This window comes from Crotalus tigris, unplaced genomic scaffold (genome assembly GCF_016545835.1).
Source record: "Crotalus tigris isolate CLP2741 ecotype Arizona unplaced genomic scaffold, ASM1654583v1 scf7180000017600.4437325, whole genome shotgun sequence".
NCBI classification, from domain to species: Eukaryota; Metazoa; Chordata; class Lepidosauria; order Squamata; family Viperidae; genus Crotalus; species Crotalus tigris.
This window is the reverse complement of record NW_024096504.1, coordinates 2148681-2172404: the sequence shown is the minus strand read 5'-3', so window position 1 is coordinate 2172404 and position 23724 is coordinate 2148681.

The following is a 23724-nucleotide window of genomic DNA, read 5'->3' as shown; positions in this document are numbered from 1 at the left end:
TGTGTAAAATATTAATCTGGTGCTGGATGGTTCGTGAATTATCAGAAATATTGAAACAATACATTTCCTCAAAAAATTCACAACCCAAATGCTGGTGCAGAAGCAAATAATCAATTGCAGTGTGATTTTGCAAAATAGCTTTTCTTAAATTTTGCAGTTCATGGTTGATCGCTGAAATAGTTGAATAAGTAGTATTAATTGTTTTTGCCAAATTACATGTAATAGCATTAATGTTGAGGTGAGCACGAACAGCAAGTCCTGGCACGCCCACTAGAGATATAGCCAATGCTACAAAGTAAGGTTGTCTCAGAGTTACAAGTGCTGTCTAGCACGACACCATGTGGAGAATGATTCATGTGAACTTGTTGTTTGGAATGCAAAACAGGAATCAGCTGGCTGAGGCAACATTGCGCTTCACTAATATTAGCAGGAATATAATTTAAAGTTTCTTGACCACACATAAAAAACCCTTCTTGCAGTAGCTAAGCATGTCCAAAATGAAAGGAAGTCTCTATTGAAGCTGTGCAGTTTAAAGCAGGTGAGCCAATGCAATAACAGTGAGGTTTTTTAAGCAGTAACCCCCCAGAGTCAGTGAAGTTTTGAATTACTGCAGAAGGGATGCAAACAAAGATTAAACATGTAGAAAGCAAATTTTCCATGTCATACATTTCAGATAAACAAAAGAAGTCATTGTGTGTGATGTTAGATTTTGCTTCATTCGTTGCTCGAATGATTGTTTGAGTGGGATGACAGTTGCTGTTGTCAAAGGACAGATGTTAACGATCAGACATAAACAAATGATGGATAAGAAGTTTGCAGTTAAAACTGCAAAAATGGCAGCACACAGGTTCTCAGGGATCAAGTTCTTTACATCTCCCCACGTCACTGGCTGCCTGGCATGTCAGGAATGGATTGGTTGCTGTGCCATCTGTAGAGTCACCCTTGCCATTTCTGGGACTGGGTCCAGGGACTGGTGCCACAACATCCCTGGCTGGGTGATTGTAATGCTCTGGAATCCACAAAGGTCCTGTAGGAGCAAGCACAGCAGCGTAGCCCCGCCCCCAAGTGATCAGAGGGACTGGTCCCAACCATGCTTTGTCTGGTAATGCCCGATAATATACCACAAGTGGAGGCAAGCTTGTTTTCTGTTGAAAGTGCCTCAGATAAGCGGTCAAATTTTGAATGGAAATATTCAATTGGTGTAATGTAAATAATACTTTTTGAACCTGTTGTATTACCCACGACAAATTGGGTACCCTAGATAATCTGTCCTTTTATATTTGTTTGTGAAGGCAGTCCTTGAAGGACCGATTAGCACGTTCCACGATAGCTTGACCCATGGAATTATAGAGAAGACCATGAGTAAAAACAATATTTCAGGTTGTACAAAATTGTAAAAAGGCCACTGAAAAATAGGCTGGCCCATTGTCAGTTTTTAGGGAAGAGAGCTTACCCAGAGCTGTAATGGCCAAAAAAAGATGAAAAATAACATGTGAAGCTGTTTCCCCTTGTAGAGGTGGGGGAAATTGTTCCTAAATACCTATTTATGAATATATTTCTAGGAAGCCAAAAAGAGAGAACATAGATAACATCCATTTGTCATAGTTGATTAGAGGCAAAACCACATAAAAGACATAAAAAAGACATACAAAAAAAAATTAGGCCCAAGAAGGGAGGAGTGATTGTGTATATGAGAAACAAAATTTTAAATGCTTTCAGTTCTGGAGCAGCTGCTGCAAAGTTAAAAACAAAGTCATAAGATTGGGGCCAATCCTGGGCGCGATGTAAGCACCTGAAGAAGTAAAAGTAAGTTGGCATACATAATGAGAGTCAGAGATTAAGTTAAAAGGCTGTTGAGAAAAGGTTTGAAAAGCTAAAATAACAGTAGATAATTCTGAGCATTGTGATAAGGATTGCATTGCAGTGTAGGACCCTTTCCAGGTATCACCATGAGGATCCTTGTAAGCAATTGCTCCTCTCATTCACCCTCCATCAGAAAAAACAAACAAGCAAGTCAAAGATCTTTAGGCAAAAGATATGAAATACAGCCTATATAGTCAGTTAAAGCACATTAAAGAGATAAGTTATTTTTGAAAACAATATTAATAATCAGATTTTGAGATCAATATTAATTAAATCAGTTCCTTTTTGACGGCAAGCTCGTGTGCATCCTAAGGTTATCATTTTAGCAACCACCTGGATAAAAAATAAACATTTTGGGATGGGAGGTGGGGTAAGTAAATATTATTCAATCCAATATACTTTTCCTTTAAAAAACATTGTCCAACAATTACTGTTTCCTCTTTTGAGTAAAAAATTATTTGCTGAAACTGCATAAGTGAATGTCAATTTTCAGATTTGCTCCACCCTTCTCAGATTGCAATTCTAAGCAGAGGGGAAAAAATTTAAATGAACAGCTTCCCCTCCTTCTGTCTCTCGCTCTTTAAGCAAAGCAGCCAACCGAAAGAGACGGGAGGGGGAATCTCACCACCAAAAACTAATTTTCTCTCCTTCATATGCATTCTCCATGAATTCTTCTCATACAAATATTTACTATTATTTCCACAGTTTGGGAGAGAATGGGTGGGTTTTGAGGGCTAACACACACTTCAACAAATTAACTCATTCAGTTCCATACTGACTATTTGCATAAAACCATTCCACATACAAATATTTCATTTCATACTTTCTCCAGGCAAACCATATATTCTTAACAAGGCCTTTTTGTATTGCTTTTATCAGAGAGGGTTTTGACCCTCTTCCAAGTCTTGGAAATAACACAGAACAACACAGACAAACGTATATACACAAATACTGTTACAACATTTATTTAGACATATAACTTGTCTTGTAAGAAGCGAGAAAAATGACAAGGTGATTTCAACCAAAAAGTCGTTTTGAGGGCCCTAATCAACTCCCATTTTTCTCACCATTCCAAGCCCAAGCATAATGTTCTGAGTGGCCACACACACACACATAACACAAAAGCACCATCAGACATTTGTCTGACAGGGTTAAACTTAACAGATTGTAGAGGAGTTTCAAAACATTCCAATTGCTCAAAACACTTTACATTTTGATTTATGTCTCTAAATAAACAGCAAATGAATTAGCCTCTTCAGAAGAAGCTGAAAGTCCAATTAAAGATGTTTTAGGAGGAATAAATTTTACTTAGTTGCAAGCAGAAGGGGGGCTGGTAGTTAATTGCTGCCCTTCTGAAGCATTTGAGCCATATTTTTTCCCCTTGCCTGACAGCACTGAATACTATCGATATTTATACTGGAGCCCAAGGTTCAAGATGTAATTTATGCCCTATCTTTTAGCCTAAGCGTCCGATGTTCAGGATTCGAAGAACACTGTTTTCCTATTCCGCCTGCCAGCTTCCTTGTGTCTGCCCCAGGCTGTAGGAGGAATCTGAGTTCCCCCATGCCTGTTTTGCTGGCGACGCCATAATGTACGACTCATACTTACCATTGAGGTGTCTTGTAAGACGAAAGTGCACTTAGGGGTCTGTTCCAGATGATGGTAAGTATGTTGGCTGTCACTTCATCCCCGGGGGGGGTTCCCAAAACCAAAAGTTCCTGCTTGAGGGCACCATATGTAGTAATCAGTGCTCAGTCATGGCAGGGTACAAAGAAATGGCCATTTTTTGCGCAGCTTTTATTGTTTTTATACAGATTCCAAGAAGCAAAAGTTACTACATGAAAATAGCATTTCATTGGTTAAGCTCCTAACCAATCCTCAAGAATTTAGCAGCCAGAGGCCATAAACAGGGAATAGTTAGTAGAATCTTGTTGTTTGCGAACTAGCCATTATCAAACTGGCAAGGTCACACAGACTTGCATACTTTCACATCACTATGGTGATGTGAGCAGGGGGAGATAGATACAGAGGAAACACAGGCATTGGGGGGGCAGTTTTCTGCACACAACCTTTGCCTGTCTCTCACCTCTACAGCATTTCTTAAAATATGAGATTTAAAAACCTGATCTACTTTTTATTATAAATTAAATATGCATGCCATCCATATAATAAATCCCATCCCTCAAGAAAAAGTATATTTTTATTAGTTAAATTAAGCCAATCACTAATCAATGTTAAAGCCACCGCATCATAATACAATTTTAAATTAGGCGCCTTAAGTCCTCCTCTTTCCCATGCTTCTTGTATAATCTTAAACTTAACTCTTGGTTTATTCCCTGCCCAAATAAACTTGTTAATCCCCTTCTGCCATTTCTCCAAGTTGGCATCTTTTTTCAAAATAGGTATCATTTGGAACAAAAAAAAGAAACTTTGGAAGAATATTCATTTTAACTGCTGAGATTCTCCCCAGCAAAGATAACTGTAGTTTTTTCCAATTATTTAAATCCTTTTGCACTTTTACCCATAATGTCTCATAATTATTTTTATACAATTTAACATTAGAAGCTGCAATATATACTCCCAGATATTTAATCTTTCTCACTATTTCAAAACCTGTTAATTTAGCTAACAAATCCTTTTCCTTCATAGACATATTTTTCGATAGTATTTTAGTCTTCTTGTTATTTACCTTGAAACCAGAGACTTTCCCATACTGGGTTATAATTTCCACCAAGTCCCTTACCGAATCTGTCGGTTGAGATAATGTCACAACCAAATCATCAGCAAAATCTCTCAACCTATAATCATTCTTATTTATTTTTATTCCCTTTATTATAGGTGACTCACGAATTTTAATAAGTAAAATCTCCATTGTTAAAACAAATAACAATGGAGATAATGGACATCCCTGTCTTGTACCCTTTTCAATTTTAAATGCTTCTGTTAACCCCCCCCCATTAATTATAATTTGTGCCAATTGTTGTTGATAAATAGCCTTAAGAGCATACAAAAATTTATCCCCAAAATTCATTTTCTCTACAACTCTCAATAAAAATTGCCAATCTAATTGATCAAAAGCTTTTTCTGCATCCAAAAATATCAAAGCCACAGGGATTTGATTGTTCTTATCCAAGTACTCAATTAGATTAACAATTTGTCTTACATTATATTTCATGTATCTTCCAGTTATAAATCCAGATTGATCACTATGGATCAATTGCTTCAAAACTTGCATTAATCTATTTGCCAATATTTTTGCAAAAATCTTGTAATCTGTATTCAAAAGAGATATAGGTCTGTAATTCTTAGGCTGGGTCAGATCTTGATCCTCCTTTGGGATCAACAATATAAAAGCCCTTCTCCAAGATGGAGGTACCTCTGCTCCCAACAAAATACTATTAAAAAGTTCCTTCAGTGGTTCTATCATTTCTTCAGATAACATTTTGAAATAAATTGCTGTTAATCCATCTGTACCAGGAGCCTTACCAACCTTTAATTGTTTAATTGCCCAAATGATTTCCTCAGAAGTAATTAAGCAATTCATCTCATCTCATTGGTCATTAGAAAATCTAGGAAAGTGTGCTGCCTGTAAGTATTTTTCTATATCTGAAACTTGTATACTTTCACTAGCATATAACTTTGAATAAAAATCTAAAAAACTCCTTTTAATCAAATTTTGTTGATATACCTCTTTACCTTTATAATCTATTTTCTCTATAATCCTTGACTTCTGTTTCTTTTGTAATTGATAAGCCAACCACCTACCAGGTTTATTTGCATTACAAAACATATTATGTTTCATATACCGCAAATTAATTGCAATCTGGTCAGCCATTAAAATATTAAATTGCTCCCTAAGCATAGTGATAGAAACCTTTAAACTATTATCCAGTGGATTTAAAATAAAAGCCTTCTCTTTGAGTTTAATCTCTTCTTCCAAGTCTTTATGTTTTTGCATCTGTTTATGCCTATGCGCATTATTCATATAAATCAGAACCCCTCTCATATACACTTTACTAGCATCCCACACTATTGACATTGAGGTACCCTTATACATATTCAAAAGAAAAAAATTCCTTCAAATATTCTCTACATATCTGTGAATTCCCTTCATATCTAAATAAATTTTCATTCAATCTCCAAGTCCTTTTACTCCCTTCTTCAGCAGATAGCTCCAATCATACAGGACTATGGTCTGACAATATTCTGGGGAAAATCTTGGCATTCTTAACCCTAGAAAAGAGATCATTAGTATTTAAAAAAAGTCAGTCCTGGAATACGATTGATGCCTGTCCGAGAAAAAAGTGAAGTCTCTTTCTTCAATATTCCGTTCTCGCCAAATGTCTCTAAGTTCCAAATCGTCCTTCAAATAAAAAAAAACTTTGGGTAGTTTAGCATGATTAGGAGATTTAAAAGAACCCTTCTTATCTTTACTTGAATCTAAAACACCATTCCAATCACCCATCATTATAACAGATTTATAATCCAATTGAGTTAATTTCTGATGTATCAGCTTGTAAAACTGTTTTTGTTGTTGATTAGGGGCATATACTCCAATGATAAGACATCTCTTACCATTTAATAATAAATCAATAATAACATATCTTCCTTGTGGGTCAGAATCAATTAATTTCAGCGATAAATCTTTTCTCACGTAAATAACTACTCCCCCTTTTTTCTGCGGAGTAGAGGCTATAAAATGTAATCCCGGCCGGGAGTTAATCACATACTTTTGGTACTTTGAAGTAATATGGGTTTCTTGCAAACATACAACATCATTCTTATGTTGTTTCAAATAGTGAAAAACTTTCTTTCTTTTCTGTGGTGAGTTCAAACCATTAACATTATTTGATTTTGGTACCCGGACGGTAACTTGCTTGTTAAGCGTGGATTTTTTGATGGGGGTAACCCCATCACTGTACCTGTTCTGCCCAGACAGAACTCGTAGTTCTGAATTCAATCTAAACAGTCAGATAACTCGATAGAAATGAATTAAACAAACATTTATTTCCAGGGATTCTAAGCAGAAACTTACTGTGCTGTAGATACATCTGGTTTTCCATATTTGTTCATTCCTATAGGTAATTTAATATTGAATTTTCCCCTCTTCTTCTGCTGAAAGTCACATGTTGGCAAAACACATGTGGCTGGATGAACAAAGGCTTGCATTTGGCTTGTGTCCAGGAAGTCTCCCAATGACCCTTTTTGACTCCTCCCACTGACCCATCAACATACCCAGCATTTAACCCAATAACTGCCAGATATTCTAACACACTAACACATGCTCCCTAGTTAGAGTTACGTAGGACTATGCTAAGTCCAGAACACTCCCCGCTTGGAAATTTAAATTTCCACTACTAACTAACTAAAATAGCAAAGTACATAGCATTAAGGCATACAATAGTCAAAAGTAACTATTGACTAATAGTTGTGGCTAAATAGGTAAAAAACTTGGTATGAAACATGCATAACTATAAAGTAATACAAAACATGCATGATTATGCTAAAAAAATTAGCAAGTGTTACATCAAACAATGCATGGGACAACACATAATCTGAGGTTTAATCTTCTGGTTCAGTCTTCATCAGCAATGGGACCAAACGGTGATCAGCCTGGTACAAGTGTCTTTGAGTCACGCCCTGACTCACGTGGCTTCACGATCTGGACCTCAGCTGGGCAAACTAGTTCATAAAGTGTGTGGGCCGGTGCATAAGTCCCATGGGCCAATAGTTCTGATATGCAGTCTTGTCTCCCAGTGAGACAAGGTCTTCTTCCTGTGAAGGAAACTGGAACCAAATCTGGAACAGAAAAAACTGGAACTCAAGCTTCTTGGGAACGAGGTGAACTGGATTCACAGGATACTCAGGAACTGAAAAACCTGGAAAGACATAAACAGCTGGATCTGGAAACACAGGAACAGCTGGAGCTGAAGAATCAAGATTAGGAACATCAGGAAATTCAGGAGCAGCTGGAGCTGAAGGGTCAGGAACAGCAGCTGAAAGTGAAGAATCAGGAACAACAGCTTGAGCAGAAGACTCAGGATACTCAAGAACCGAAGGGTCTGGAACCACCGGTGGAGTATTGAAGAGAGCTACTACTGTTGCCATCAGGGTGAGGACTTCATGTGTGGGTGTAGGTGTCTTTAACGACATGGAGTCCATGAAAGTCAGTAAGTCCTTGCAGGCTTCTACAAGGCTAATTCTTGGGGTGCTGAGACAAGTGTTCAAGACGATCAAAAGTATACCTAATTTCAGTTGTCTCTGCTTAGACAGGGTTTTGAAGCGGATTGGTTGACGTTTACTGGGTGTTTGAGGTTGAAGGTTGGCACTTTGATCTGAAGCTGGAAGTGCAGAACGTTTTGGTCTATGTGGCATCTGTCTATTTGGACAGGCCAAGAACTGAAGACTTTCTAGCCAGATCAGTTCTGTTATCTGGGTGGCAAGGTTGGGCCACTTCACTTGGTTAACAAAGTTCTTATTTGTTGGCACATGTTGCCATTGTTCAGGGCTTAAGGATGTTTCAATCCTTTTCTCTCTGTTGCTTACATGGACGTAGAAGTGTCCACTTTGTTTGCAAATGTAGCTTGACATCACCTTGCTGTCTGCGTAGAAGGTGGTGGACTGTAACGTCTTTGCTGTCAAGTTGGTCAGCTTTACAGTCAAGGTGGTGCCACATAGCTGTAACCTTTGTACGGTGTGGCCTTCTTGTATTGTTAGTCTCACTTTCCCCAAGAAGACACTGAGACTGCAGCACTCCCCGCTGTAGACTCTGATGCATCTTATGGTTGCAAACAAGATAACGTAAGTGTGGCTCTCCCCGCTGTAGAGTGAGACATATCTTAAGGCTGCAGTCGTCTTCGTAGACACATCTAAGGAAGCATACAATTCTTTCTTCTGCACTGGGGCAGGTGAGCTGGAGACATACGTGCGCTACACTTGCATGCTTTGGAGACATTTTGGCAGTACCCTCCATGACTCCCAGTCTTGGGGACGTTGCTTGTCTTGTTTGTCCTTTATGGACAAAGCTAAGTTGTTGTAATTGTTGCTTGTCTGGCACACGGTTGCTTCCAAAATAGGTTTGGTTGTTACAAGTGTGCGGTGTTCTAGGTGCGGTTGGAACACTGTTGCTACCAAAACAGGTTTGGTTGTCACAAGCGTGCAGTGTTATTCTAGGTGCGGTTTTAGGTGAGATGCTGTTCCATTACTGGGAATGGAGATTTTTGAGATGCTCACCTGGGTTAGGGTTTGTGATTGATCAACACAAGCCATGCCTCCTATGGCCCATCCGAGTTCCGTCTTAATGGCTACTGGGGTTCCTGGTGGACCTTTGATTCTTTCATCGGAGCCAATGGACTCTGGGGCATCTCTTCCCACCATGAGTAGGATTTCAACTTCAGGATCCAGAGGAGGGATTAAATTGGCTATGTGTGCTAAGTGAGGTATTTTTCTTGCTGCCTCTGGTGTTGAGATTTCGCTGCGAACATCTGGTAAGGTCTTCCATTCTAATACTGATGGTAACTGGAAATTTGAACTTCCATCTATCACTTCTATGCGTAGACCAGTGATTTTCCTCCCCGCTGTGCACATTGGTACTGTGCACGTATTTATTGCAAAATGCTTCAGTTCACTCGGGAGGTCAAAGAGGTCAAAAAAGGCAGGCTTAGCTATAGTAACTCTGCTGTGCTGGTCTAGTATGGCGTACATCTTTACGGCCCTTTCAGGTTGCCCGTCGGGGTAGACTTTTGCAAGACAGACGGGTGAGCATGAAGGAGGGCATGGTGAATCGCAGCATATATCTGTGTAGTACGTCCCATACTGTTGTGGGTGCTCTTCAGAGTCAGTTTGAGTTTCCATCGTTGAGGTCGCGTGTTGTGTCCCTTCAGAGGGCTTCTTAGTTTCTAAATGCAAGGCTTCTGGGTGCTTGTTACTATCACACAGATGGAATTTCACCCTGACTGCGCAATCTTTTGCCATGTGATCTGTAGACTCACAGCACTTGTAGCATATCCTGTGTTCCTGGAGTGGGGACTTTTGTTCGTCCATCATCTTCCTTCCAAATTCTCTGCATTCATTTAGAGAGTGTGAAGACTTATGGAGTGGACAAGTCATGCCCTTTTTAGCTGGACTAGGGTTCGACAGATCACTTCTCGATGTTCATTTGTCTGGAGACTGCTTTGGGCGAGGTGTGATCTCTGTTTTGAACACTGAGACAGTGGTTCTGTCCTTTGTGGCTTGGGAAGAACCTCGGTTAGGGCTGAAGTTGTCTTTTGTTGGCTCGAAGTTGCTGGCATTATGACGTAGTTTTGCTTGGTTGGTCACAAATTCAGCAAGGACAGCGAAGGCGGGTGGTGCATCAGGGTCTTGGTTCCTGTGAGTTTCTGATATTTTGGCCCATTCGTCCCTTGACTGCTTTGGTAGTTTTCTAACTATAATCCTTTGCTTCTCGAACTGATCGAGGCAGGTGAGTTTTGGCATGTTGGGTTGCTCGCGAACTGAATGTAGCATCGAGAGCGTGTCTGCAAATTCCAACATCTGGGTGTGATCACTGATATTGATGTTAGGGAAGGTGTAAATGCAATTCAAGAGCGACTTTTCTGTCAGTTCATGCCTGCTGTACCGCTCGTCAAGCCTTTCCCAAGCTTTGAGAAGGATAGTAGCTGGGTCGCCTAGGTGGGCTAGTTGAGTGTTCTCTATTAATCGTGCGGAAGCTGGTCCCAGCCATGTTTTCATGTGTTTGAGCGCTTCGCTTGATGTTATAGCTTCATCTTGGATAGCGGCTTGGAACGTGAGCTTCCACAATACGTAGTCCTTCCCCGGTTTATCAGAGAATTTGTGTACGCCCTTGGATGCTAGATCTGGTTTGCTTCTGTAAAGTCTCGTAGGGGCGTAGCTGGGTGGGGATGGTACATCGCTTCCAGGGGTAGGGGTGTGTGTCATGTTTGGCTGGTAACTTCCTTCGGCATATTGTTGGCTGGGTGTATTTTGCCATGTCACGTGCAAGGGATCTTGTTGGCTTGGTCTGAACTCCTCTGCTCTGGCGTTGAGCTGAGGAAACCCAGGTTCCTGCTTGCTTACTTGTTGTTCTGTCTTTTTGGTCGACCCTGATGGGTCGACATGGCTGGTGTTCGAGGCTCTCCTCTGTGGTCAGGTCTGGTGGTGGTTCCTTGGGATGCTGCTTCCTGTTGGCGCAGCAGGGATTCTAGTGTGGCTCGAACTCTTTCAATCTCGTCCTCGAGTGATGGATGGTTCCGCCGTAGGGTCGTTGGCACTGCAGGTGGATCCATCTGATTGCCATTAGTGGTATAATTTGGCAGGTTCCATGGGGCAACGATGGTGAAAGGATCTTGTGGCATTCCTGGCTGTATGGCCGTTGCTGTTGCTGGTGGACCCATCTTGTTGTCATCAAAGATGTAGTTCTGTGGGTTCGATGGGGCAGCAACGACGGGAAGATCCCGTGACCTAGGTGTCGCGACATCAACTCTGTGGCTGACCGGCACATCTGGTCGTTGAGATTCCTCGGTTTGTCTACTCGGTCATGCGGGGCTCATGGCTGGCTGTGGCACTCTTGCTTGCACATTCTGGAATGCGCTTTGGTTGTCCACATAGGCCTGTACACGGCTGCAATGCTCTTCATTTTCCAGTTGTTGCCTGTTTGGCAAGAAAGTGGTATGCTGGAGTATTTTCTGAAGGCCTTTTGCTCTTGCCACTTTGTCTGCTACATCTCGCTGGCTACATATGAACTCAAGCTCAGCTTGAGCGGTCTTCCTTTTTGCTTTCCTTATGTCTGCTTCGACTTCCACTTCAGCCTCTCTTTCGGCTGCTTCCGCGTCTGCATCAGCCTTTCCTTTGGCTGCTTCCGCGTCTCTTTTGGTTGCATCAGTTTTCCTTTTTGCTGCTTCAGCCTTTCTTCTGGCCTTCAATCGAGCTTCTTCTATTTCCATTGCTTCCAGTTCCTTCTTCTTCAGCTGCTCCTCTTGTGCCACGCGGAAGACTGCTTCAGCGGCGTTAGCATCTATGATCATTTGCTTTGGAAAGGCGGGAGGCGCCTGTGACATGCGATTGTTGGGACACGCTGGAGTATGTTTTGGACATATGACGTAAGGATGAAGCCCTTTCAGACACATGAGATGGAGTTGCATGTAACCATTGATAAGGTGTATATGAATGACAGGAAACTTTGGACTCGGCTCTTTCAGCTGGTCTGCCTCTCTGGCGAGACTCACACTGAGAGGAACCATGTGTGCTTTCTAGAAGCTTCTTACATTCCTCGTTTAGTAGATTGAGGCTATGCATCTTGCTATCGATTCTTGAGTCTCTTAATTGTTCCTGAATATCCTTTAGTTGCCATTCAGAGTCCATCCATTGCACATAGGTGTCTTCCTTATCTCCTTCTACTGCATGTGCACGTTCTGGGGAGAGTTCCTCCTTCTGTTCATGGTAGAGTTTGTACAATCTCTCCCAGCCTCTTTCATGGTGCTTGTAGATGGTGTCCCATTTCTCCATCAGGTGTGAGTGCATGGTTTCTGTGGGCTTTCTTTGTTGTCTCAGATCATAGTGACACTGAGAGGTCTTTGGCTTCACTGAGGCTTGAGCTACAGCCTCTGTGTGAAGGTTGGCTGTGTGTAGCATCTCTCCTTGACCGGTTAGTTGGGGTGTCTCAACTAGGCTGGCTTGTTGAACCCCTTCTGCTAGATCAGTGGAACACTCTGCCATGGCTAAGACAGGTTCCAAACACTTCCTAGCTATTTTGAAGCAAATTGGGTGAACCTTTCTTTTTGACCACTAGGGGTCGTTGCTTGCAGATCAGCTACTGGGGTACTGTCTGTGGATGGAGGAGCCACTGGGAGCGTTCTCCTGCGTTTGTGGGTACTTCAGCGTAGTTCACCCCGTCACCACTAGGGGTCACTTGCTGCGGGTCAGCTACCAGGGTGTTCTTCTTTCAAGGTTCACCCTTTGTCCACTAGAGGGGCTTCTCTGAGTGCGGTTAAAGGCTTGCGTGTAGAGCCTCCTTTAACCACTAGGGGGCGTCTGGAGAAAGGCTAGCCAAATTCTTCCTATTACCACGTTACTGCTAGTGAGCCACTGAGAGAATGTAGAGGTACAAACTCCCACCTGGCGAGTTGCAGGCTGGAACTCTGGGTCATCAGCTGTGATAATAGGCGAAGGCAATTGGCTCTTGCTTTCTTTCTCTCAAGCTGGAACAGCTTAGCCTTCAGCTTGAGTGAGTGAGTGAGTACTTTTGGTAAGTTCACTCTGTGCCCTCTAGGGGGTGTTGCTGCAATGCTATTTGGACCTCTGAACATCATCTCCTATTGGCATTGTTGAAATTCCAAAGGGTGGCTGAGTGAAGAGGTTGATTGCCTTTTTATTGCTCTCCTTAATGACAGCCTTAGGCTTGGTTGCTAAGGCAACAAATGGCTTTATTGCCTGTTGTTGGGGCCAGAAAGAAAGGGGGAGTTGTCTTTTCTGAGCATTAAACAAAGGTCACAGAAATTTGCTAAGGTTTGAATTTTCTAGCCGAGGAACTTTTCCAGCCTGCTCTGTTCATTTAAAAAGGATCAGATTCACACATATCAAAGCATCCTAAAACAAGCTAGTTGAATTTATGTGCTAACATTAAAACTCTTCAAGGCTTACTGGCTCCCTCGCTTTACAGGCATACTGAGTTGAGTTCACAGACAATCTTTTGCAACTATCCCGCATTTTCCTCAAGACGTTTTGCGGGGGAAGGGAGAAGGGGGCTGCTGCTTGGAATTCCTTTGATCCTTTCAAGTGTGAAAAGCCACAGAGAGAGCAGGGCTGAAACGCTGTCTGCCTTTACAAAGCTGATATGAACTCTAGCATTCATTTACTCGCAAGAGAATCTTTACTTTACTTTGAAGCGTTGGCCAGCAAGCAGGGTTTGACTGGTAATGAATCCTTGCCAGCAGGTAAACTTTGTCATGCAGTGGCTACTTGTGGAGCTGACAGCGAATTAGTAAACAATACATCTGACTCACACTTCTTTGAAGTGCTGACTGCCTTCACAAACACACTGACTTCGCTTTGCAGGCTTTAATGGGAGACAGAGCTCAGAGATTACTGTTGCAGGAGCTCAGAGGAAGAATAATCTTTATTAAATTACTGTTCTGCCCAGACAGAACTCGTAGCTCTGAATTCAATCTAAACAGTCAGATAACTCGATAGAAATGAATTAAACAAACATTTATTTCCAGGGATTCTAAGCAGAAACTTACTGTGGTTTTCCATATTTGTTCATTCCTATAGGTAATTTAATATTGAATTTTCCCCTCTTCTTCTGCTGAAAGTCACATGTTGGCAAAACACATGTGGCTGGATGAACAAAGGCTTGCATTTGGCTTGTGTCCAGGAAGTCTCCCAATGACCCTTTTTGACTCCTTCCACTGACCCATCAACATACCCAGCATTTAACCCAATAACTGCCAGATATTCTAACACACTAACACATGCTCCCTAGTTAGAGTTACGTAGGATTATGCTAAGTCCAGAACAGTACCCATTCCCAATTCCTTTATGTTTACCCTTTCCTACACCCCTACTGATCCCATCCCTTTCCCATCCTTATAAAACCTAATAAAATATTTATAAAAATATATATATATTCTGTTTTCTCTAGCAATGGATCTATATTTTCAGTAGAAAAGGACTGGGATTAGACATTAAAAGACACAACTGCATCTCTAGATGTGACAGACAGAATTGAACATATGGTGATTATTGGTGACTCATCTCTTTTTAAGATGATGCATTTGATGTTCTTAATTATATTCCATTTTTTAAAAAAATTGAATACTAATATTCTTAGGTTACATACTGTATCTCTTTTAAAGGAAATTGGACTGTGTTGCTTTAACAGAATATCAGACTTGGAAAACCCCTTCAACTAGCAGGAAACCCTATACCATTGCAGAGAAATGGCTGTTTTTATGTCTTCGGGTTCGCGGCATTGAAGCAACACACAAACAAGTTGCAACCAAGTTCTACTTTATTCATTCCAAGTCACCACTCAATAACCAACAGGCTCGCAGGCCTTTTATAGTTTCCCAAACAGCCTATCATAATTCTCCTTTGTTCGCACCTGCGCGCAAGGCCGGCACCCACCAGTCTGGTCCCGGGCAGCTTTTGGATTGGCCGGGACCGTTTGCAACATTTCTGGACCTGCTGAGCTGCCTAATCAGGCCCAGGACACAACACCCCTCCCCCCTAGATGAAACACACAATTACACTTGTTCCCTGACAAAAAGAAAAGAAAAGTTTCTTGCCCAACACACAGGCAGAATATTGTTTTATAACATAATGAAGTTAACTTAACAACCCGCTCTCCAAAATAAAATTAGTGTGTGTCAGAATCCAATTATATTTCATCTCTAGTTATCGACTATGGAAAACCCCATTTCTGCCCTCTCTGGATTCTGTCATATGATGAAGGGGAAGGGGGGTGAACAAAGGGGTTTTATGGCCCTCACTTTCTTTGGTACAACTTCAAAGGGATTGAATGTGGATACCACCAAAAGGACTAAATCATAACAATGGGGCCATCAGCGTTCATCTACTCCTCTCTGAAGTCTCCCTTCCACCAGCAGTGAAGAAAAAGAGGGGGAAATGTAACACCTGGGATTGTCGCTGGAAAGATGGTGGGGTGGGGTGGGGCTGCTGGGGATCCCTTAAAACCTTGAACCGTAGGGCTTGGGCCCCAGGTCCTGTCTAGAACACCTGCAACTATTTTCTCTTAATAAAGGATGCCTGTTGGAAGAAATATTCCAAGAGTTCTGTCTTCTTAAGATGCAAAGTGGGGTGGGTCCTTACAGTGTGTTTATCTTTTACCTAGTGTAAATCCCCATCACCTCGTTATAGACCAGCAAGGTTCCTTTGTGATGACAGAAACCTCACATAGTCTCCCAGATGCTTGGGAGGGGTCTTAGCCCTTTTCGACCTACGCAAGGTCAGGGAGGGTGCTTGGCCTGTCAGGTCACCTGCCCGGCTAGGCAGACCAGGACTTGTTCTTAAGGGTGCCTGGCCTACCGGCCCATCTGGTGGACTCAATAGACCAGGACTTTGATGCTCATAATTTACAGGTGACCCCCATTGTAACAGGCTGGTTGAGTCCTCTGGACTCCATTCAGGTTCCCTTGGAGAGGAGAAAATCCCCAAACCTGATGGTGGATCGGAGGTCTCCCTGTCCACCATGGACTGCTCCTGGGAACCAAGTCCCTCGAGCTCGCGACAAGACTCAGACATGACCTGCATTGCACCAGTGCCCCAATAGTTCCGGTCCCCTGTGTAGGTGGCCGAGGTGCCAGAGTCAGGAGCCGCCTCTATGGCAAACCCCCTCTCAGGAGAATTCCTGTTTCGTGCTCTTGCAGATGCGCAGGCCACCCCCCCTGGGATGACTTCCTGTTTGGAGCAATTGCTGATGTGCAGGATTCCCTGTTTGGAGTAATAGCTGAATCGTGAGGATGCCTTTGCTCCTCCACTGGGGAATCACTAGCAACTTGCGGCAATCCCCAGGAACAATAAGGCTGATTCCCAGGATTTTGACCTGAAGTGTGACCATGTTCTTGGGTCTCAAGATTTTGACCTGAAGTGTGACCATGTTCCTGGGCCCCCTCCCCCCTGAGAGCAGAGTCCAGGGCAGAAACGTCGGGGGACAACTGCCATCGCAGTTGGTCGATGTGACGCCGAAGAACGCGGCCGTCTCCCAAGGTCACTTCGTATGATAGCGGCCCCAAGATCTTGCAGATGACAGCAGGGACCCTGAGATGTCCAGGACCATAGTTCCTTGCCCAGACTGGATCGCCCACCTGAAGTCTCCTAGGTGCCTGCGGCTGTGACACCTGTGAAGCCACCCAGTCTAGGTGCTGTCTGTCGGTGATAAGGCGCCGACCCCAGCGGAGTTCAGCTGGGCTCTTTCCAGTGGCAGTGCATGGTGTGGTGCAGTATGCAAGAAGGAAATCTGCTAACCTGTGATGCCAGCTACCATGCATAATTCTTTTGAGTGCAACTTTGGTAGTGTGCACCATCCTTTTCAGCTTGCCTGTTGGTGGAAGGGTGGAAAGGAGCTGACTTTGCGTGCTGGATCAAGTTGGCCTGAAGGAAAGCCTGGAACTCAAAAGAAGTAATTTGAGGACCATTGTCAGAAACGAGGACATCAGGAAGGCCATGGGTAGTGAAGATTCCTCTCAACGCCTGGATGGTCCTGGCAGTAGTAGTGGAGGAGACAGGTACAACCTCTAGCCACTTGGAATGGCTATCCACCAGAATAAGGAAGAATTGCCCCTGAAAGGGTCCAGCATAATCTAAATGTACCCTTGATCAAGGGGTTTGTGTCTCCTCCCACCTGTGTACAGGGGCCTGAGGCATTTCAGGTCGTGACTGTTGGCACACCTGGCACCCGTGCACCTGGGCCTCGATAGCTTTATCAAGCCCAGGACACCAAAGGTGGCTGTGTGCAAGCGCTTTCATGCGCACAATGCCCAGATGTCCCTCATGCTGAGATGACAAGACTCTAGACCTCAGTGAGGCTGGGATCTACTACCCCATAACAGGCACCCCTTAAATGTAGACAATTCATGCCTTCTTCGCCAGAAGCTTTGAAATGCAGCATCTGGACATGTGTCAGGCCATCCTGACACTACCCATGTCAGCACGTGTGTGAGCATGTGATCAGTGGCAGTTTCTGCAGCCACGTCCCTAGCACTGAGGGGAGATTCAGGCAACTCCTGAATTGAAAGAATGTTGATAGCAGGAGCAGGATCAGCCTCTATTTGTTTGAGAGGCAATCTGCTGAGGCCATCTGCATAGCCCATCTCTTTTCCTGGTTTATGAATGAGTGCATAATCATATGCTGATAGGAAAATTGACCATCTCAGCATACATGGGGAAATAATGTGTGGTGTCTGTTTGTTGGTCCCAGCAGAGGCTTATGGTCTGTGCAGACTGTGAAGTGGCAGCCATATAATAAATCACGGAATTTCTTTATGCCAGCCACTATGGCCATGGCTTCTCTTGTCAATCTGAGCGTAATTCCACTCTGCAGATGACAGAGTCCTTGAATAATAGGCCACAGGGACTTGTGTCCCATCAGCCTTCAGGTGGCTCAATACTGCTCCCACTCCATAAGGAGATACATCACATGCGATGCATACAGGCAGTTGCTCATTGAAATGAGCTAAAACAGCATTTGAAGAGAGCAAGGCCTTAACCTCATTGAAACTCCTGTCATGGACTTTAGTCCACTGCCATGGAGCCTGATTGTCTAAAAGCCTGTGTAACAGCTCTGCCACTGCAGCCTTATGTGGGAGAAATGCATGGTAAAAATTTAAGAGCCCCAAGAAAGCTTGCAGCTCATTCTTAGATGTGGGCCTTGGGGCCTGCTGGATGGATTGAACCTTAGATTCTGCAGGGTGGATGCCTTGAACATCAATCCTGAAACCTAAGAAAGCAGTGGAAACGACTCCTATCTTGCATTTGTCTTGCTTTAACTTAAGGCCCGCTGGGTAGAACTGCAACAAGACAGCTCTTAATCTTTCTGCTAGATTCTGAGATGACTCCCCAGCAATGAGGTCATCAAAGTAGGGAAAGACCCCAGGAATACCACGAAGTGTGCTTTCCATGACACTTTGAAATATGCCAGGGGCTACATTAACCCCAAACTGAAGTCTTTTGACCTTAAAGGCCCCTCTATGAGTTACAATTGTTTGGGCCTCTGCAGTTGCCTCATCAACATGTAGCTGTTGATAGGCCTGTGCCAAATCAAGTTTTTCAAAAAGGCGCCCCCCCCCTTGAGGAAGGCCAGAATGTGGCTTACCACAGGCACTGGATAAGTGTGCTGTTGCAGCGCTTTATTCAGGGTACACTTATAGTCTGCGCATATGTGGACTTCTCTATTAGCCTTTAAAGGCGTAACAATGGGAGTTTCCCATGGACTAGAGTCCACAGGTTCTAAATGCCCTGCTGGAGCAGCTTGTCCAGCTCTGCATCTATCTTGCTTTTGAGTGCAAAAGGCACCCTTCTAGGCTTGACCCTCATGGGTGTGATAGTTGGGTCTAAACGTAATGCAATGGGAGGCCCTTTGTAGGAGCCAAGCTCTGAGCTAAACACATCAGCAAACTCCTTGCAAACTTCTGCAAGGCCCAACGTTTGCATGCTGTGCAGCCCAGTCACTTGAATTCCAAGGGCCTCAAACCAACTGAGTCCAATAAGACTTGTGCATTCACCCCCAACTACCACCACATCAAGAAAGCCTTCAAAAGCTTTACACTGCACTTTGAGCGTAGCCTCCCCCTTCACACTGACTTTGGAATTCTGGAAGTTAGTGAGAATTAAATTCGATGGCCTGAGTTTGACTCGAAGGCCACTACTGCTACAAATCCTTTTGAATGTGTCAAGTGAAATGATTGATAGAGTGGACCCTGTGTCCAACTCCATCGATAAGGGAACCCCTTGCAACTTCATGTCAATGTGAAGTTTTTTCTTAAGGGGCTTGTGTGTCCCTGTCCTCAGAATACTCCTGCGCAATGCACAGAAACCCACCCTGTGTTGGCTGGAGACCCTGGTACCTTTCTGAAGCAATTCTTCCCACGGTAGGACCTTTTGGTGACCCAAACAGATGAAGGCAATGTGGCCTTGCCTTCCACATGCCCTGCAGATGGCAGAGCGGAATCTGCAGTCAGCTCACTTGGGGCATCCTCTGCACCCGAGACATTGATGAGATGCTGGGGCCTTGTCTGCTGGCTGGTGAAGACTGTCCACCTCCTCTTCAGGATCCGCTTCTGAATCTTCTTGAGCATCCTCTTGATGGATGGATGCGATTGCGGTAGCGCTTTTGGTGAGTTGCAAGGCCTTCATAGTGCCTCCTGCTGCCTCTTCATCTGCAACCTCATGCAAGACATCTTGGAAAGTGACTTCAGCTTTCGTAAATATTTTTTGTTGCAGCTCTCTGCTTCTAAGGCCACGGACAAAATGGTCTTATAAGCGTTCTTCCAGGTCCTTGAACTCACAAGGCCTGGCTGCTTGTCTCAAGGCAGCAATAAATTCAGCAGCAGACTCACCAAGCTTCTGGTCCCTCTGCTTAAAAGTGTGCCTCCATGCAATTACAGATAGCTTCGGATGAAAATGATCCTTCAGCATATTCTTCAAGTCTGTGTATGTTACAGACTCAAGCAATGCAGGAGCTACTAAGTTTTCGGCTACAGCGAAAGTGTCCTGACCACAGATGCACAGCAAGGTTGCTGCCTTCAAGCTGTCTTCTCGAACCTGGTTAACTCACAGTTAGTTTTCCACCCAGGCCACGTAAGAGTTCCAATGCTCCGGGTGAGACACATCAAATTCAGACAGCCGTCCGATTTTCGACATCTCTGGCTTCTGTTAGCCTCACTGCAATTCAGGATGGGAAGAGGCCCGTTTGCCAAGCCCACCTCCAGCGTTTGCATACTGGCAGGTGAGTGCAGATCTGGGCACTGACTTCCCAGTGTCCAGCTCTATTTTTTTCTAGAGGTTAGGTTCTTTGGTTGTCTTCTTCACTGCAGCGATCCCACCTTCATTGCCACTTTTATGTCTTGGGGTTCACGGCATTGAAGCAACACACAAACAAGTTGCAACCAAGTTCTACTTTATTCATTCCAAGTCACCACTCAATAACCAACAGGCTCCCAGGCCTTTTATAGTTTCTCAAACAGCCTATCATAATTCTCCTTTGTTTGCGCCTTGCGCCTGCGCACAAGGCCGGCGCCCACGAGTCTGGTCCCGGGCAGTTTTTGGATTGCCTGGGACCGTTTGTAACATTTCTAGGCCAGCTGATCTGCCTCATCAGGCCCAGGACACAACAGCTGTCCAATCTCTTCTTAAAAGCTTCCAGTGATAAAGCACCCACAACTTCTGAAGGCAAAGTGTTCTACACTTCACTGTTCAGAAATGTCTCCTTAGCTCTAGGATGCTTCTCTCCTTGATTAGTTTCCATGTAAGGACCCACCCCACTTTGCATCTTAAGAAGACAGAACTCTTGGAATAATTCTTCCAACAGGAATCCTTTATTAAGAAGAAGTGGTTGCAGGCGTGCTAGACAGGACTTGGGGTCCAAGCTCTCCCATTCAAGGTTTTAAGGGGTTCCCCAGCGTTCCCACCCAATCACCCCCCCTTCCAGTGATAGTTTCAGGCATCACAATTCCACCCCTTTGTTCCTTTCTTCTGTCTGGATGGAGACTTCAGATAAACTACATGAAAGGTAAATACCCCCTTTGTTATGGTAAGGTTCTTTGGTGCTATTTACATTCAAACTCTTTGAGGTTGCAATAAACACATTCAATTCCTTAGAAGTATACTGAAGGAAGTGAGGGCCATAAAGCCCCTTTGTTCTCCCCCTTCTCTCCCTCTTATGGCAGAATCCAGAGAAGGCAGAATTGGGAGTTTCTATATTTGATAATTAAAGATGAAATAGAATTGGATTCTGACATCCGGCCCCTCTTAAAAATAAGAGAGATCCACCTGAAAGAAAACACAAGTATAAAATTTAGTCAGGCTTGTTAGGATACTCTGTGTGAAACTTCTTCAATAGCTTCGGGGCTCTGACATGACGTTTATGGACCCACTCATTTTGTGAGGCAGGGAGGTGTTTCCAGGCAACTAGGTACTGAGTTGCTCCATGATATCTCCTAGAATCAAGGATTTCCTTTATTTCGAAGTGTTGTTCACCCTCCACCATGACTGGAGGTGGTGGGGGGGGATTTTTGGCCATAGAGGTGACTGATGCTCTCTTTTCAGCAAGCTGCAATGAAAAATTGGGTGTATTTGCCTGAGATTTTTGGTAATTTTAATTCTACTGTTACTGGGTTTATGATTCTTTTAATTGGAAAAGATCCTATATATTTTGGTTCAAGTTTTTTACAGGGTTGTAGGGACTTTAGGTATTTTGTAGAGAAGTACACCATTTCTCCTATAATGAATGGTGTAGGCTCAACCCTTTTTTATTGGCTTGTGCTTTGTATGCCTGCCTAGCTTCATCTAGTGCTTTTCTAACTATTGGCCAGGTATTTTGTAGTTTTTCCATCCATTCTTTCAGCGAAGGGATCGTTGGTTCGTTTGGGATTAATTCTGGCATGGGGTTGAAACTTTGACCGGTGGCTATTTGAAAAGGAGTGTAACCTGTGCTGGAGTGGACTGCATTATTGTAGGCAACTTCTGCAAAAGGAAGTAAGTCCGCCCACTCGGTCTGCTGAAAACTAAGAAAACATCTTAAATATTGCTTAAGTACGGAGTTCATTTTTTCAGCCCCCCATTTCCTTGTGGGTGGTGGCTAGATGTCAGTCCCTGAGTGGTTCCTAACAGGGATAAAAATTGCTTCCAAAATGCAGACGTAAATTGCACCCCCCTGTCAGAGATGATGCGTTGGGGTGCCCCATGCAATCTGTAAATGAGTTGGATGAAAAGTTTTGCTAAGGCTTTTGCAGTGGGAATCTTTTGGCAAGGGATAAAGTGCACCTGTTTGGAAAACAAGTCCGTGACCGTCCAGACCACAGTATTCCCATTGCTTTCTGGCAATTCCACTATAAAATCCATGGCTATATCTCTCCAGGGGGCTGAGGGACTTGCCACTGTTTGCAATAGTCCTGGCAATTTCCCTTGCAACCTCTTTGCCGTGGCACATTTTGGACAACTGGCTATATAACTTTCAAGGTCCTTTTTCATGGATGGCCACCAAAATTGCCGTTTAATTAAATGTAAAGTTTTTACAAATCCAAAATGCCCTGCTGATTTTGTGTCATGGCAAAGGTGCATGAAAGTTACTCTTTGAGTTGTTGGTATATATAACTTTTCCCCTACCCCAGGCAACCCGTCTCTCATTGTGCACACATTTTTGTTTTTCTGGAACCATTCATCTGTTTCCAAACTTTTTCTGAATTCACTTCCAGTTTGGCTGTCCAGTTGTGGTTTTACTTTGGCTTGGGTTCTTGTGGTTACTGGTGCTGCCAGTTGTGACTCTGCCATTATTGGTCTAGAGTCTGTGGTTCGTGCACTGTTATATTGAGGCATGCGAGATAGAGCATCTGCCAGGAGGTTCTTTCTCCCTGGTAAATGTTTGAGCTTAAACTGGAACTGGTGAAAATGCTGAGACCAGGGGGCTTGTTTGGGATTGAGTTTCCTGGACGTTTTCAGGGCTTCTAAATTTTTGTGATCGGTCCACACCTGGAAGGGGATTTTGTTGCATTCCAGGAACTGTCGCCACGTGAGTAATGCCCAACGTATCCCATAAGTCTCCTTCTCCCATACGGGCCAGCGCTGTTCTGTTTCCATGAGTTTCTTGGATGTATATGCACAGGGTTGCAATACTCCATCATCATTTTCTTATAATAGAACAGCCCCCCACTGCCACATCACTTGCATCTGCCTGTATTACGAAGGGCTTGTCCATGTCTGGGTGCCTTAGTACTGGTTCGGCAGAAAAAAGTCTCTTTAGTCTCTCAAACGCTGCTTGGCACTCCATTGTCCATGTTAGTGGCTGGCTAGGTTTTACTGAGGATGCTCCCTTCGTTTTTAGTAAGTTAGTAAGGGGCAAGGCTATCTGGGCAAATGAGGGGAGGAATTGGCGGTAAAAGTTTGCAAAGCCCAGGAAACTTTGTAGTTGCTTTCTTGTGTGGGGTGGTGCCCAATCTAATACTGCTTTGACCTTCTCTGGGTCCATTTCAATGCCCTGTGAGGATATGCGATAGCCTAGGTAGTCTATCCTTTCGTGGTGGAATTCGCATTTTGAGAGTTTGGCATATAGGTGGGCGGCTCGCAGCTTCTTTAAAACCGCTCTGACAAGTTTGACGTGTTCTTCTTTTGTTTCAGTAAAGATAAGAATGT